Raw genomic sequence first — 14,910 nt, forward strand, 5'->3', positions numbered from 1 at the left:
CGCCCATACAGGCACAGCCCAGATTTTTAGGAGTATCATTTTACCTTCCTTGGAACTGAATCTGCCCCAGGGGCTGGGGTTCCTAGTTAGTGCTCTGGGGCCAGAGCATGATGCGGGCATGATCATCACTGAGCATGAGCCTACAAAGTCATCAGAGCTCAGAGAGCTGTCATTGCTGGCCTCTGGCCTGACATTAAACGAGGAATGGTATTCCAGCCTGCCTATCTCAGATTGCTTCTAAAACATGGCACAAGTGGAAGATTAGAAACCCAAAACTCTGAAAATGTTTGCATGCCATGAAGGAACAGACAGGCATAAGCCAGGGTGAAGTTTTTGCCCTGGAGCACATGCCCTCTCCCCCAGGAGCTGCTCCCCAGCACATCTGATCATCGTGCCTTGGCCCAGAAGCCGTCCCTGCCAGCCCTCCAAGGTGATGTCTGGCATGAGTTCAGCTCGAGGACTCTACAGGACCCAAGTGGGCATGGCTGTCCCAGATAGCAGCCCATTGGCCATCCCTAATAGTGCTTCATTTGCACTCCATGTCCAGCCTGTCAAAACAAAGCTAAATTATTCATCCTCAGAGAGAAAACAAGAGCTCACTTCCTGCATCAATTGCCCAAGCATCTCTGGGAGGCTTTTTGTGGGGCCCTAGCAGCCACAAGCTGGGATGGTCTTCTCTGCAGTGAAGAGATTTGTCCTCAAGGTGGCCCATTGGCTGCTGCTCCTGAAGAAGGGCAGGTGAAACACAAGCATCGGGGCCCGGGGGAAGGAGCCCCAAAAAGGAAGCACCACTTGGACCAACTAGACAAAAAGAATTTAGAGTTTTGAGCCCAGTATAGTTTAAACTGTTATATTTTTCTTTTGCAAGTATATACATGTGGAGACACTTTATGAGATGGAGCAGGAAGTGAGTGTATGACCAGAAAGATCTGTGAAGATGACTGGGAGAAGCGGGGGATCACATCAGGGGCCAGGTACATGGTCTGGTGAATTACAGAGATGCTGTGCTAGTCATAGAATGAATGAGTGAATGAATGAACAAGTGATATTCTCAACATCCCAGACCTCAGAAAGGTGGAGGGGAAAACATGACTGCATATAAGCCTGCACTCTCAATTCCAGCCAACTTTCAATTGTTGGGCACTAGGAAGCCAACTTCTGTGTCTCCCCAGGCCTCTTCTCTTAATCACCTTTCAGAATACCTCAGGACATTACTCTGCTTGTGAGCCTGCCAGTCACAGAGAAGAGAAAATTCCCACCAGGCCATCCGGCATAGTCTTAGCAACTCTGAGGAGTGGTTTGATGAGGGAGGAAGGTGAAACTAGAGAAGAAGGAAGGAAGGAAGGAAGGAAGGAAGGAAGGAAGGAAGGAAGGAAGGAAGGAAGGAAGGAAGGAAGGAAGGAAGGAAGGAAGGAAGGAAGGAAGGAAGGAAGAAAAAGAAAGAGAGAAAGAAAGAGAGGGAGGGGAAGGAGGGAGGGATAGAGGAGAATAAGGAAAAGTGGGAAGAAAGGGAGGGAAAGAGAGGGAGGAAGGAAAAAGGGAAGGGAGGGAGGAAGCAAGGAAGGCAGGCAGGAAGGAAAGGGTCCCTACTATGTGCCAGGCCCTGTGCTAAATACTTCATAAATATGATCTCATTTGATCCTCACAATAACCCCGGGAGGGAAGTGCTGTCCGAATTGTATAGTTGAGGGAATTGAGGCAAACAAAAAGTGGTTAAGTGACTCCCTCCAGATACATGGCTACTAAGTATTGAAGGCTGGATCTGAACTCAGGCCTTCTTGAGTCCAGGCCCCGACTCTGCATGCCATGGTGCCCCCTGGCAGCCCCAAATCATCAGTGAGAAGACCAGAAATTCAAGGCATTTGGGAGTTTGGGTTGTTCAGTTGTTTTTAGTCACGTTGGGACCTCTTGTGACCCGTCCTGACTCCATTTGGGCTTTTCTTGACAAAGAACCTTTAAGTCTATTATTGAGGTCCACTCATTTTATGGAAGACCCGGATCTGAGTACCCCATTCATTCAAATGAATGTATAAATGAAAGAAGGAAATTGATTAAGCAGTTACTCAGTGTCCAGCCCTGTATAGGTACTAGAGCTACAATTGAAAACAAAGAAGACAATGCCTGCCTTCAAGGAGCTTACATTCTGATGGGGGAAGGCAACAAACATATAAAGGGTGGGGGGAGAGAGGACAGTCCCCAGGAGGGCACTGGAGACTGAGCCAAAATGGCTGGGGCTTCTCTGATGGTCATTCCAGGCAGGGAAACAGCAGTTATTGTCAGCCTCAAGGTGGAGTCCTGAACTAACCTTCTGTAGAAGGAGAAAAATCCCAGACTCGGTCACTGGCATTATTCAGTTGCTGCTTCATGTTATCATATGAGAACAAATATAAAGGAGAACTGGAAGCTATGGGGGCAGGAGAGATAAAAAGGATTGCCCACGTACAGGTGCTGTGGTTTGGAAGTGTCTGGGAGGGGATCATGGCAGCTCCTGACACGTGCAGCCCAGCACCATTCCTTTGGTGGACAGCTTGAAGACATCCTGGAGTACAGAGAGGCTGGGCTGGTTCCTGTCCATCTGGGTGAAGGGCTGTCCCACTGGGAAGGAATTGGGCTCTTTGGAAGTGGAGATGTTGGTTTTCTGGGATCCAGTGGAAACAGGGGACTCGGGGTGTGTTTCCCAGTCACCCATGAGGTTTAGACAAGGCTCAGCAACCAAAGATCAGAAACCAAATGCTTCATCTTGCGACAGTTTTCCTTTTAATGTAGTTCAACCTCTGCAGTTCCTTCCCTCTTCAGAGTAAGGTCGGAACATTCCTCTAGAGATCTAAAGGCAAATCTGTGCTAGATTTCACCAAAACATCATTGCCTGAGGAACAGTTTAAGAAATGGTGGTAGTGTTTGTATCTAAGCAGGGGCAGTTGGGATCCCTGGTGAGCCTTGGGGGACAGAGACATTGAAATGTAAAAGGAATTGGGTCAGGGGTCAAATGCCAAAGGAACATTTCTTAGCTCCGCTGGGGTCTGAGACTGGACTAGCTCAGTTGCATATGAAGAGGCCTCTGGAGACAATGAGTGTGCGCCTGGGGCCTTAGCTGAAAGTCCTACCTTTGTCTCTAGCCAGTCATCTGCACCCAGATGGAACACTTAAGCAGTAGAACCAGCTGAATTGAGACTGATCTACATAAAGCCAGCAGGAGGCCCCGGCTGAGGTGATTGTCCTTGGAGTAAGATTATTGAACCGGAGAAACCAACCACCCCAGGCCTCCTCCCTGGAGGTAACAAAACTGCCTCGTTAAGGCTAGGTAGGCATTAGAGAGCCAGGTAGGCATGAGTTGGCCAGGGAGCCAGCTAAGTGGTGCAGTGGGTGGAGTGCTAGGCCAGGAGTCAGGGAGACTCATCTTCCTGAGTTCAAATCCTGCCTCAGACTTCCGAGCTGTGTGTTCCTCGGTGAATCACTTAGCCCTGCTTGCCTCAGTTTCCTCTTCTGTAAAGTGAGCTGGAGAAGGAAATGGTAACCCACTGCAGTATATTTGCCAAGAAAACCCCAAATGGGGTCACGGAGAGTTGGACATGACTGAATAACAAAATGAGGGAGCCAAAGAGCTCCTGCCAAGGCTAGGGGAAAATTTGTTGCCATGTCTGAAGGAGAGCTGCCTAGCTGTGCAATATTACCTAGCGGGGCCAGCTGCTGAAGGTGCTGAAAGCCTGTAGCTGCCCATCAAAGAAGCCCAAGGAATTCAGCTTATTGGCCCATCCAGAAGAGACAGCGCCCCCCACCCCGAGAGCAATCATGTGGGTGACTGCCCTCGGCCAGAAGCATCATTCCAGTGTCTGAGTGGTCTTCCCAGCCCAATCTGGCAGCAGCTGCCCAGTGGCTGAGTGGCCTCTGCGGACCGGTCCACCCACTGAGCGATCTGTTCAGCCCAGACCAGCAGTAGGCAAGCCTGCTAAGGAGATGAGCAGCCTGCCTGAGCCAGCTCAACAGCACATTGACCCACTGCTGAGACACTGTGCTCTGAGGCAGAAAGCCTAGTCAAGCTGCCTATTCATGCTCTTCAAGGAGACCGCCCCCATGAGCAATGTGGCCCCTCATCCATCACTGAGGCCACGCTCCACAGCACATTCTATGGGGACCATCTGGAGAAAGAAAGGCCTAGGACTGCCGCTCCAGAGTGTCAAGCATTCCCGACCACATATGTGCTTCACTACCATTGTACTCTCTGCCCTTTCTTCTTCCCTGACTCTATGTGTATTTGTGGGAGAGTGTTCTCTTGATTTGGGGGGGAGGGGCGAGAGATGCTTTATAACTCCTCTTCTTCGTATGCTGTTCAGTCATTTCAATTTTGTCCTGACTCCTTACAGCCCCATTTGGGGTTTTCTTGGCAAGAATACTGCAATGGTTTTCTGTTTCCTTTCCCAGATCATTTTACAGATGAGAAAACTGAGACAAGCAGGGCTAAGTGCCTTGCCCAGGGTCACACAGTTAGTCTGAGGCAAGATTTGAGCTCTAAGTCTTCTTGACTTCAGGCCTGGCACTCCAAACACTGCACCACCTGGCTGCCTCAGTTCTTGGTATTCAGTTTGAATAAATTTGTTAAAGAACTAACTAAGGCCATAGGCTGATTATTAAAGGGGAGCACCAGTGGGGGCTTATACACTGAATGTAAGAGGATAGACACTCAAAGGGTTACTCTCTGTAACACTGACAGTAGCAGCCAACCCTCTCTGGACTCAGAGCCAGTGTGAGTTGGAGGAATGAACTCAAGTAGGGTGTTACATATTACATCTTGTCTCCCTTGTTAGTATGTAAGCTCCTTGAGAGCAGGGACTTTCATTTTTTGCCTTTGTACACAGTAGGTGCTTAATAAATGGTTGGTGGTTGGTTAGGTGAATATAATGGAAAATGACTGGGCAGAAAGAAATGATGAATATCTAATATTTAGAGAAACATGAGAAGATATATTTGAAAGGATCCCAGGTAAAGTAAGGGCAACCAAGAAAAAGATACCAAGTAAATAGAAGAATCAATAAAAAATCTAAATGATGTGGGATTATAATGACTGAGCTTGACCCAGGAAAAGAGGAGAGGAAGCATGATCATTTGAGGCTATGCACACTCTCCCTTGCCCAGAGTTTGAGGCCTAAATCTGGAGACCTGGCTGCCCTGCTGATTGCCGAGCCAGACCTGTCTCTCAGGTGTGCTGGTCAAAAAGACCCCCTTGAGGTCAGAAATCCAGCCCTGTCTTTGGAGATGAGTGAATACAGGGACAGTCTTTGCATTCCGTCATGGTGCCACAGAGAAATGGAAATATTGAGTTCAGTTTTGAAATTATTGAGTATTGAATTATTCACTTTTGAAATACTGATTGTTGATTATGGAATTATTCAATATTGAAATGTTGAAATCTAAAGCCTCAATGGTTGTGGCTGACTTCCACAGACCCAAGCAGGTGTCTACCAGTGAAGAATGTGCACTGTACAACCAGTTATAAGAAGGAGATGACATTTGAATATCACTTTAACTGTATGCAGAACTCCCTACCGACCTGAGAGGAGGCTTGACATTGTGGATAGACTGTTCCCATCTCAACATGGAGCAAGCCACTTGACCCCTCTACCACTTTCCTGACTTGAAAAAGGAGGGAGTTGGATTCAGTGAACTCTAAATCTCTTCCCCATCTAAATCTATGATTCTGTGGTCCTGTTTTAGTCTTAGAACAAGCCTGTGAGGGACTGTTTAATAGGCATGAACTCCATTTCTACAGATGAGGAAAATGAGGTCTTAAACATGAGGTGACTTGACTGTGGACACATGGGTATTCAAGTACCAGAAAGGAATGAGAAGTCTGGTCTTCCTAACTCCCAAGTGATGCTTTGTCTAAAGATCACTTTTATCTTTATGGAAGAAATGCCATAGAGGCTGATTTCAGAGAACAGAAGTATTGCTGGGCTTGGAGTGAGTGAGACTGGGCTTCTAATGGCTGTGTGCACACGTCATTGTGCCTCTGTCTTCTCATCTGTAAGATGAAGGTAATAACTCTTGAGACCATGAGCTCCCGGGGCTCTTGGGAGTCCCAGATGAGGCAATATCTCTTGGTCATCTCAAAGCTTACCAAAACCTCAGCTGTCACTCCAAGTGCTTTGCAAACTTTTGCATGCCATGTAAATGTGGACTGTTATCATTCTCATTCCAACTCAGTCGTAGCTCTCAGCCTCTTCTGTCCCTGCCTTGAGCATGGCCCCCTGAATCTAGGTATCCAAATTCAAAATAAATGAACTTTTCCCCAAATATTTTGGTGAAAATAGAAACTTTCCGTTTTATGAGATATTATTTTAGCCATCTTGCTGTGCTCAAAGTCAAACAAAATATTAAGTCCTAATTCCATTTTCTTTCAACTGTTTAGCTTTGCCACTGGACATTCAGATAAACATTCACCATGGAAATGAGCCGGTGAATTTGGCTCCCTGGAGCAGGGCGCCATGTTGAACTATATAATACTAATACAAGCTACTCTGTGCATTAGCTATTTTATCTTGAGGCTTTATCTAAAGCCTTGTTTCTAAAAGACCCTCTCTGTTTGGGTTTCAGGCGCTTCAGATTAGTCAAAGAGAGAGAAAGTGGTTCAGAGTTTAACTCTAGATCTGGATTACCCTCCCGACTCCCACCCACACCTGCAGGTTAGGGCCCCAGAGCTGCTCTCCCTCCGGGGATGGGGAATGGCTGCTTCCCCTCAGGATTCCAGGAGCAATCCTGAGGTGTTGGGGGGGGGGGAGACTTTCCATTGTCACAGATAATAAGCCCTCAGCTGTGGGCTTCTCCCAGGATTATCACTTGATATCAACTAATCATTCAGCCTCAATTAGCTCTCAGAAATGGGTATTCACTTTGGTAATTTGGTTGGTCCTCTCCAACAAGTACACACAGAGTCTCGGGGAGGGTAGGCCAGGGCCTGAAGATCACAGGGGCAAAAGGGAAGACTCACAACTCCTGCAAGTCTTTGGGCTGGAGTCTTCAGAATGGCTCCGGTGGTCGTGGGCTCACTGTTCTGCAGTCCTGGATCTCTCCCTCATCATCGTGACCAGGCTCTGCTTGCCTCCCATTTCAGACACTGCTGCCAGCAGCTGCTGCTTCGGGGATGATACCAGGCCACCCACTAATCAATCATTCCATGTATGGTTATTAAGCACCTACTGTGTGCCAGGCGCTCTGCTAAGTCCCAGGGTTACAAAAAGTGGCAAAAGACAAGAGGGTGGGAACTACAGTGCTGGGCAGTTCAGTGGATTGAGTGCTAGGCCTGGGATCAGAAAGATCTGAGCTCAAAAGTGGCCTCAGGCACTTACTAGCTAGCTGGGTGACCCTGGGCAAGTCACTTCCCCTCTATTTACCTTAATCCACTGGAGAAGGAAATGGCAAAGCACTCCGGGATCCTTTCCCAGAAAAAAGTATCGTCCATGGGATCATGAGGGGTTGGTCACAACTGAACGACAACCCTCTATGAACTTACAGTCTGGTAGGAAAGATAAGGGGGCGTGTGTGTGTGTCTGTGTCTCTGTGTGTGTGTGTGTCTGTGTGTCTCTGTGTGTGTGTGTGTGTGTGTGTGTGTGTGTACACCAAGCAAGCTTTAGATTGGATAAATAGGAAATCATTCAAGAAGGAAGGAATTGGGATAGAGAGATTGAGGAAGGCTTCTTATGGACCCTAACATTTTGGTTGGGGATGGGGAGTTAGTTAGAAGGTAGGACTTAAAGGAAGTCAGTAGTCATGGCTGAGGTAGGAGACTGTTGCAAACATGGAGGATACTAAATCTTTTGGTCCTCCAAAGTTCAGTAGGTCCCCCTCCAGTCAAGGCAAGAAGGGATGGAGGCAGAGGCAGAAACATCTTCTTCTCCAACCCTCCCCAGTGACTCCCTCTTTCTTGGGAGTCTCACCGCACCACTTGATTCAATCATCAGATCCTGAACTTTCTCACCCTTTATAGCTAACTCAAAGCAAGTGTTTCCACAACTAAGGAAGAGATTTTCTGTCCTACCTAGTTGAAATGTCTTAAATTGAATGGATTCTCTCAAGATGCACCCTCACTTGGTTCAGATTTAGAAGATGGGTATAGCATCTTACCACTTACTTGAAGTAGAAGAGCCAACTGACTCAATAACCCTCATAGATGATAAGATCCCAGATTCTTCTCCATTGTTTCACAACTCTGCTCTACTTCCTCCTATCTTCTTGGGGAAGAGATTCAACCTTCAGTTTACAGAAGAGGAAAACTGATGCCCAGAGAGATGAGGAGACCTATTTGTCCAGGGTCACAAAGTTCAAAGAATTCCCTGTTCTGTGTTGGAATGGGTCTCAGCCAATATCTAGTCTAATCCATCCCCCAACAGAATCTCTACCCTCAAGTGGTCCCCCAGCTTCCCTTTGGGGAGTTCCAGAGAAAGGGAACCCCCTGCTTCCCAAGAAAGCCTGTTTTATTTGGGCTAAATTTGTGCCTTTCCCACTCCCACCTCCTGCTCTGGCTCTATCCTCTTGAGTCCAAATAGGGAGTGCCAGCCCAAATTTGAAGCCCAGTTCTCTCACTGTCTTGTTTTTTGGAGCTTGGAGTAGGCAAATAAGCTGCCTCTTTTAAACTAGCTATGCCTGAGTTGGCTAGGCAGAGCCTTTTCACCATGGGCCGTCCTAGAGGGCCCCAGAGCTGAGGGAGAGTGGCAGGCCATTGGCCCTGCCCGTTCTGAGCCCATGAAGCTGTTCTTTGGTGGCAGGCCTGGAGCAGTGGGGGTCCCTCATGGCCCCGGGAGTGAATAATGTACCTGCAGGCTTCCTATGTCACCACAAAGTGGACAGACAAGATTCAGGGCCCGCTGTTTGCCAGGAGCAAACAGGTTGGGCTTGTCCGTCACGTCTTCTCCAGAGGTTCAATAGCGTTTCCGTGTGTATCCTCTGAGCACCTGAGCACATGCCCCAAGGAACAGCCGGATGTTTCTGTTCCTCTGTTTACCTCGGCTGCTACTCCCTGAAATCTCCGGGGGGTGACCTCGGACTGACAGACAGATTTTGGTTGGGAGTTGGACAGAACACCAGGGGAGAAAAATCTGGGAGCCTCAAAGACCCAGTGAGGTAAGCTCTGATTGCATGGAATGGGATTTGTAGCTTCTCACCCATCTTGTCTCCCCCCTTCCCAATGGGCTTCACCTTGCCCCCTTCTAAGGCAGGATGAGATGGGTAGGAGAGCTCTGGATTTAGAGCTGGGGGATCTAGGTTTGAATCCTGACTTTCCCACATGCTACCTTTGTGGCCTTGGGTGGGGGGGCAGGTCACAAACTCCTTGGGCCTCACTTTCCTCCTCTGAATCACGAGGTGATTGGACTAAATAGATGGCCCCTGAGGTAGCAAGTAGCCATAGATGTGCAGCCTCGTGACTCAGCCTCCCCTTCAGGGAGACAGGCCAATAGCCCAACAGACTGGAGGAACAGTGAATCTGAATGAGGAAAAATCCCTCCAGTGCAGACGCATCAGAGATGGGCCCTGGGAAGACAGCAGGGCCCCATCCCAAGGCTGTGCTGATTCTTTGTTACAGATATATAGCGCTTCAGGTCCTCTTCTGGGTTTTCAGATGCCAGTCTGTCTTCTAATCTGGAGATTGGAGGAGTGGGGACTGTCGAGAGAGGGACAGCCACCCTGTGAGGGCCCCACCCCACCCCAGCTTCTGGGACAAACCATCCCCAAGAGTCAACAATGGCTCGCCTATCCTGGGCCCTGGGAGGCTGACAAAGCATTTCCAACCATACAGCCAGAAAAGCAGTGAAACTGGCATTTATCTCCATTTTTCAGATGGGGAAACTGAGGCTCAGGCAGGAGACCTGACTTGCCCAAGAGTCATGCAGGGCAGAGGTGGGATCCAGACTATCCAGGCCCTCCTGCACCTGAGGCTTGAATCCCTGAAGGCAGGACAGTGACTGGGAGCTTCCTATCTGAGGAGGTAACCCCACAGCACTAATTCTTAGACTCTTTAGGGTTGGGCAAAGAAGAGCATCAGATTTGGAATCAAAATGGGATCCAGTCCTTTCACTATCACCACCAGGAGTGACCTCAGCTTTCTGTGACTCAGTTTCCTCATCTGTAAAAATGAAGGGGTTGGGCAAGATGACCTCTGAGTTCCTTTGAGCTGCAGTCCTATGATTCCTGTATTTACCTGGAATCTTCTTCCTTGTACCTTCTCCCACTTCTGTCTTCTAGACCAGGGGTGTCAAACACTAATAGAAACAGCCACCTGTGGACTTAGAAAACCACAACCTAACATTATCTATATTTTGCTGTACTTTTATTTATGATGCAAAGCATTTCCCAATGACATTTTCATCTGGTTCAGGCCACACCCCAGAGATTTGAAGGCTTCTTGAGGTCTACACCTCGCTTCTAGAGTCATCTGCAGTAATTAGATTCTACCCCCCAGTTACTGAGGGCTTGTGTCCCCTGGGACCCAGTCCCTCTTTTACATAATCACAGGGTCATAGTCACAGAGCTGGGAGGAGAAGTCACTGAGTCTCCACTGAGACCCAGAGACATTCATTAATTCAGGGAGGCTGGGGGGAGGAGATCTTTAAATATCTAAAGACATGACCTCATCGCCATCCCCTCCTCGTCATCTTTTCTCTGGTCACTTTAGAACCCTGTTTCAGCCTCCTGACACAAGTCTCATGTGAATTTAAAAGACGAGCGTGAGGCTAAATTTGGCAACAAAGCAGGCAGTGTGGGACAGTGGATAGCTTGACTTGGTTTGGCTTGAACTTAAATCTTTTCTCAGACACTTACTAGCTGGTGGACCACATAAAAGTCTGAGCCTCCGAAAGGGAGAAAATAATGCCTTAGTCCCTACCTTGTACGGATGTTATGAGGCTGGAACACAATCAGGGGGAGTGCTAGTGTGGGATTGGACCAACCCCAGTGAGAGTTTAACAGTGGGCTTGGAAGAGTCCACTGTAAAATTATCAAGGGAACTTTTATACTTCTGAAATGGACAATACTGCTTTGTTTTATTGATTGTCTAGACTTGAGAAAGTGATGGAGAAATATTAATAGGTCAGATTTTACTTAAAAGTGTGTCCTGTGCGTTTTTGTTTTATCAGAGAGAGCCAGTTGTTAAATGTTTACCACACTGTTAAAGATAACAGAGTATATAAATTGATTTGTATAATCAGTATATAAACCAATTTGTATAATCAGTATATAAATCAGCATAGAAAGTGATTTGCATAATAAGCCTTATAAAAATTATCCAAATATCAGCCATTTATTCTGACAATAGCTTTTTTGTGGCTGTGGTACAAGACCAAGCCTGAGCGGTGCTGACTGTTGGCAGTGACCATCACTAATATCTAAGTGATCTATATAGGCAAGAACTTGACAGAGGGCAGGAAATGTTTGATGGAGTCAGATGGTGGAGGGTAAATGGGAGTTAGGAAGGGTGTTTGAGAGGTGGAGTGACCTGATCAGATGTGTGCCCGCGGAGGATGATCGGGGCAGTTATGGGGAGGTAAGAAGGTCCTGAACAAGGGGCTGGGTGGCCATGTGAGCAGATGCAAAGAATCACCAGAGATCCTTGGGAAGGAGACTTCCTAGAACTTGCTGGGTATTTGGGGTGCGGGTAAAAGTCAAGGATTTGTTCCCAAGTTAGGAGCCTCTGTGGCTGGGAAGAGTTGGAACACAAAGAGCCTATTACTCTCTGGAGCAAAGTTTCCTCCTCTGTGAGGGAAGGGCCAGAAATTGGGGTCAAGGGAAGGACAAGACACTTAGGACAGGAAATGTCTTTGGAAAAGTTTGAATAAAGTTTCCAAGAACCCCCAAAGTATGGTGAGTCTTGTGAGAAGGCAGAAGGAGGAAGGGAATGAGCATTTATTAAGCACCTACTGAAAGCCAGGTACTGTGCCAAATATTGTCTCATTTGATCTTTACAACAACCCTAGGAGGTAGGTGCTGTCACCATCTCCATTTTACAGATGAGGAAGCTGAGTCAGGTAGTGTTTAAGTGACTTGCCCAGGTCACATAGCTAGTAAGTGTCTGAAGCTGGATTTGAATTCAGGGTTTCCTGACTCCAGACCCAGCTCTCTGTGCGCTGTGGTGCCCCCAGCTACCTCTAAGCAGAGAAAAGAGACCCATCCTGCAGTTGCTCAGTGGGGGACTTTGTGGGTGAGATTCTGGCCCCCTTGGTGAATGGTGCCGGAAATAGCCCACAACTGCCATAACCAATAAAAAGGGATCTGTGAGCTTCATCGAAGCACCTCGTGGAAAGTGTGTCGGAAGGAAGGGGGGGGATGTAATGGCCAAGGCTGGCAGGCTCTTGCTTAGGAGTGCCGGGGAGGGGGGTAAGGACAGTGGGGGCCCAGGAAGATTCTGTCTCTGCTTGCCTCACCCGGCCAAGGGAGTGAGACTGGTTTACCATGGATACTCTGGACCCTGGAAAGGTGAACCCTGTCAGTGATGGAGGAAAACCCAGCTGCTCCTGTGGCCTGAGACAAGCCTGGCTTATGTCAGAGTGGGAACCTCAGAGGCTGCCGCCTTCAGCAGAGGGGTAAACTGAGTCCCCAGAGAGGTTAGCGACATTCTCCAAATCACCTAGGGAGAGAGAACATAGCCAAGTTGGGATTTAAGCCCTCCGGCTCCCTTTGCAAAAAATAGCCCTCTTCCCATTGGACCACACTACCTTCCACTCTGGCACTGACCCAGCCTCCCTAAGCCTCAGCGTCCTCATCTGCAAAATGGGAATTCCTACCTCACAAAGTTCTTGGGTGGCTCCTGTTATACATGGATATAAGTGGCCGGTAGAGATGGGAGCCATCCTCATTGCATGCAGCCCCTTCCCCTGCTCCCAACATACTGAGTCTACAGCCGGGGCGGAGAGGACTTGGACCTGGCTTGGAGTCCTGCCTCGGTGATCATGGCCATGTCCAAGCTTCCTTTTCCTCATCAGTAAAATGGGGGGGGGGGTGGACTCGAGGACCCTCGGCAGCTCTCAATCCAGTTCCTTTATCCTTACAGAGCTTCTCCATGTGAAACCTAGAAAGCCCAGAATGCCAGTGCCTGAACAAGTCCCTTTTACACCATTCCTGAGAATCCCAGACCCAAGCTCTTCTTGCACACTGCCTCGGAAGGGGAACTCATTACCTCCCCAGGCAGCCTGTTATACTTTGGTAGGGTTCTAATTAGACAACCGCCATCCTTAACTCTTTGTCCTGCCCTCTGGCAGCCCTTCACATACTTGAGGACAACTCTCTTGTGCCCCCTGAATCTTCCCTTTGGCAGATCCCCAAGTGATCTCCCCTCAAATCCCTCCTGGGGGTACTCCTCAGGTGTCCACAACTGAAGCCAGAGGAAATCTGATGAAGGCAAAGGATGGTGGGAATGGCCTGTTCCTGGAAGCTGTGCCCCCTCTCAGGGCAGCCTGAGATCTCATCAGCTTACCTGGTGGCCACATCACACTAATGAATCAGAGTCAGCTTAACTACCCGATATTCTTTGTAGGAACAATCGACTAGTGGAGCCTCGCTCCTGAGAGGCTGAGTGGCAGCTGGATAGAGGGTCATGGGATCCCTGACACAGAGCTGGAAGGGACCTCCCAGGCCACTGGGTCCAGCCCCCCTCCCTTTACACATGAGGAAACTGAGGCTGATGGGGGCAGTGACTTGTCCAGGGTCATATAGCTAGCAACCGTGTGAGCCGGTGTTCTGTCCACTGTGCCACCTAGCTTATTGCTCTTGGAGCCTAGAAGACCAGGGTTCAAGTCTCAACTTTGATGTGCACTGGCTGTGGGACCCTGGCCAGGTCACTTAACTCTTCAGTGCCCGGAGTAATTCTCCGAGAGTGTAAGTGGCAGAGATGGTGCTCACCTGCATGGGTGGAGGGAGGTTCCAGGTGCCATGAAATCCCAGGTCCAGTCCCATCCCCTATCATCATTCTGGTCTCTGAAATAGCTAGGGTTACACTGAGTTGGCTAGAGCTAGAGGCTGCTCCCCAGCCCAGTTCTTCAGATCTCCCTATGACTAGTGGGACAGAAATGGCCGGTTTCATCATGTTTGCTTGGTCCCTCTCTGAAGGATCGGATTCTGGTGCCCACTAGAGCCAGGATGACGTCGGTGATAAGATGCTCCTCTGAGGAGTTCTCTTCCTCCTCTCTGGTCTCTTCTTTGCTGGGGACACAACAAGGCTGCATTACTTCAGGGCACCAATGGGGCATTAAGGAGGGTGAGGTCCTTTCTCAAGGCTTGTTAGCCAGATAGGGCCCAGACAAGGACAGCAGTTTGGCTTTGTGGGGTATTTATGACTGGCAGAATGAAAGAGCCTTTTAAAGTCCCTGAGACTATCCTTCCAACATCCATTAGTGCTCACTTTATCGTGGGTGAGTGGATGGTGTCTCCGACCAGCGGGGGAGAGCAGGACTCTCAGTGTAGAGGCACTTGACAAGCCTTCCCAGGGGAGCTCCCATGGTCCCAGCCTCTCACCCTCTGCCCACCAGAAGCCTGTTCAGGGAGTCTTTAGGTGACAGGGGTCCCTAGGAATCCCACCTTCCCATCACCTCCAGCTTCTTACACCTGAGAATCAGAGATGAGGAGCAGAGGGGCCTCTGCCCAATGAGGAGCTCGGCTCTGTACCCTCCAAGATCTCTCCCTCCTCCTGCAAACGGTGTGAATCAGTGGCATTGGTGTGGCCATCCAAGCCTTTGCCAGGACAGGCCCTTCTAGGGGTTCATCTCTCCTTGGGTTCATTCATTCTATAAACACTGTTGAGAGCCCTGGAGAGATGCTGGGGGCCGAGACACCAAGATGGCTGGGATGGGATAGTCTTGCTCACAGCCTAGCAGAGCTTCTCTCTGGCAGTCCCAGGCCTGAGGGCTCTCCCTCCTCCCACTGATCTCCCAGCTC

The 14,910-nt window shown here is 48.9% G+C and overlaps 1 protein-coding gene across 6 annotated transcripts in view; it reads left to right on the plus strand.

Annotated features, from left to right (window-relative positions):
- ANO1 (anoctamin 1) overlaps positions 1-14,910 on the plus strand; it is a 186,609-nt gene that overhangs the window by 49,092 nt on the left and 122,607 nt on the right. Inside the window, exon 1 of one of the 6 annotated variants that reach the window (XM_078148767.1) lies at positions 8,961-9,111. The exons of the other annotated variants lie outside the window; for them this stretch is intronic. The gene's annotated coding sequence lies outside the window, so the exon portion shown is untranslated. Of the gene's footprint in view, positions 1-8,960; positions 9,112-14,910 lie in introns of those variants that run through there. 6 annotated transcript variants of the gene reach the window in all.

This window comes from Phascolarctos cinereus, unplaced genomic scaffold, assembly GCF_003287225.1.
Source record: "Phascolarctos cinereus isolate Bilbo 61053 unplaced genomic scaffold, phaCin_HiC Scaffold_9;HRSCAF=440, whole genome shotgun sequence".
NCBI lineage: Eukaryota > Metazoa > Chordata > Mammalia > Diprotodontia > Phascolarctidae > Phascolarctos > Phascolarctos cinereus.